Source organism: Octodon degus, unplaced genomic scaffold (assembly GCF_000260255.1).
Source record: "Octodon degus isolate 3935 unplaced genomic scaffold, OctDeg1.0 scaffold00297, whole genome shotgun sequence".
Classification (NCBI taxonomy): domain Eukaryota; kingdom Metazoa; phylum Chordata; class Mammalia; order Rodentia; family Octodontidae; genus Octodon; species Octodon degus.
Window position 1 is genome coordinate 1,724,458 of NW_004524873.1, and position 2,133 is coordinate 1,726,590.

A 2,133-nucleotide genomic window follows, 5' to 3' on the forward strand; every position below is an offset into this window, starting at 1 on the left:
TTTCTTTTTGCCGTTCTTGGTTCTCATTCAGCTGCTTGTACTTGTTCAGCTGCTCGACCCCTGTAGTAAGTTTTAATACCAGAGGTGAATAGCTTGGTGCTTTTGAAAATTATGTATTCAAGATTCCATGTGAATTTTATGATAGGATTTTCTGTTTCTGTAAATTATTGGGATTTTGCAGGCATTACAACTATAGATAGCTTTGAGTATTTGTATCTTAATAGTATTAAATCTTTCAGCCCTTGAACATGTGATATACTTCCTTTTATTTGTTTTTAAAAATTTCTTTCAAATATTTTACGGCTTGTTTGTACAAGTCTTTTTTATTTCCTTGGTTAATTTCTAAGGTTCTTTTGATGCTATTGTAAGTGGTACTATTTTTTAAATTTCCCCTTTAGTCATTGTTGTATAGAAATGACAAAGATTTTTGCTTGTTAACTTTATATCTTAACCACTTTGCTGAATCATTTATAAAATCAAGTAATTTTTTGTGTGAAATCTTTAGGTTTTTATACTTAAGATCATGTCATCTGTGGACAGGACTGATTTCTTGTTTCCAATTGGATTATTTCCGTTCCTTCCCTTTCTTCTTCCCCCTTGATTAATTGCTCTGCCTAGAACTTACACTTTAGGATAGAAGTGGCAAAAGCAATTTTCCTTGGCTTGTACCTAACCTTGGAAGAAAGACTTTCAGCTTTCTATCATTATTATATTCACCGTGTGTTTTTTAGCTATGACTCATTTCTTTTTGTGTTGTCAATCAAATACAGAATCTCTGGCATACTATGCAAGTGCTTTTGTCCTTGAGGCACACCCCAGGTCATATGTCTTCTTTATTTATTTTCATACTAAAGACATGAAAGGTTTATAACCTGTGTTTATAGTAGGGCAATCTGAATTTCTTTATATGATTGGTCTAAGCAGTGAGTTTTATAAATTCCCATGAGTTTTTACTCAGTGTCTCAGGTCCAAGAACTCCATGTAGGGGGTCGTCCCCGGCCCCCATCAATCCCAAGACCTGGCCTATGCTCAACGTATATTCTTCCACTGAGCTATATCTCCAGCCTAGCATTTTTGTTTTTGTTTTTGTTTTTGTTTTTTTTTTTGGGTGGGATCCAGGTAGGTGCCTTTTTGGCCAGTACGCATATCTACCTTCCAGTGTTTGTTATATTTGTCACATGCTTCAGGCAGTCTCTTCTTTCCAGACCTAGGGCCCAGGGACTGGAGGCCTGAGGGGCAGAACTGATACAAGGAGCCTCTCACCTTTGTCAGGAAATAAGATTGCCCCCCCCCCTCGTGGAAACCCAGCACCAGAAAACAAGGAGATGAGGTTGTATGGGTGTCTCCCTGAAGTCTGCCTGAGGACAGAGACTACTCCCTGCCCCCTCATCCCTGCATATACTGAGGGTGGGCAAAGCTCTGCTCTTGGCTTCTGCAGAACCTCTCAGCCTGGAAGTGGATGAGACAAGATGCCTTGTACCTCTACCCACTCTTTGAAGGCCTGTATTACCCCATTTTGCAAGGAGAAAGAAAGGTCCAGGCCCCTGAGTGAGGCTGAGTAAGCCTACCTAGGTAGTTATCTCTTAAGCCCCAATCCCTGATGGGCTTCAGGTATATATAGGTATCAGGACTGAGACCTGCCTACCCCTAAAGCATAAGTGAAAGAGGGACTCTGAAGACATTTAATAAATAGGAACTGGTGATCCATGGAAGCAGTTGGCTAAGTCCAGGCTGGAAAGGGAAGCCTAATGTGGTCTCCCCTGAGGGACCACCACTGCTCTCAGCCTCTCTCATTGCGGCTTCTAGGGGTGATGATCCAGTAGTTGGCTACGTATCCTCCTCTCTTGCCCCGAAGGAGGCCAGGGCTGCCCATGCCACCAGAGCCTGTGCCCGACCCCAGCTTTGGTTCATAGAGACCAATCATTGTTTCCAAGATTAAAATCCTCTCAGCTAAAATCTTCAAAGCCTCTCATAGTTGGTGCAGCCCTTCCCCCCAGTGGCTCTTCTCACCAGTGTCTGGTTTGGGGCCAGGTTCTCCCTGCTGCTCTGTGAGGCCTTGGGGGCCAGGTTCCCCAGGTGCTCCTCTTTTGTCCTTTTGTAAAAAAAAAAAAAAAAAAAAAAAAAAAAAAAGGA

The 2,133-nt window shown here is 42.1% G+C and overlaps 1 protein-coding gene and 1 pseudogene across 2 annotated transcripts in view; one reads left to right on the forward strand and one right to left on the reverse strand.

The window, feature by feature from the left end:
- Nucleotides 1–1,515, reverse strand: part of LOC111814352 — a 2,596-nt pseudogene extending 1,081 nt beyond the window's left edge.
- The window catches only part of Kiaa0368 (KIAA0368 ortholog), a 143,892-nt gene that overhangs the window by 78,841 nt on the left and 62,918 nt on the right, over nucleotides 1–2,133 (forward strand). The window lies entirely within an intron of this gene.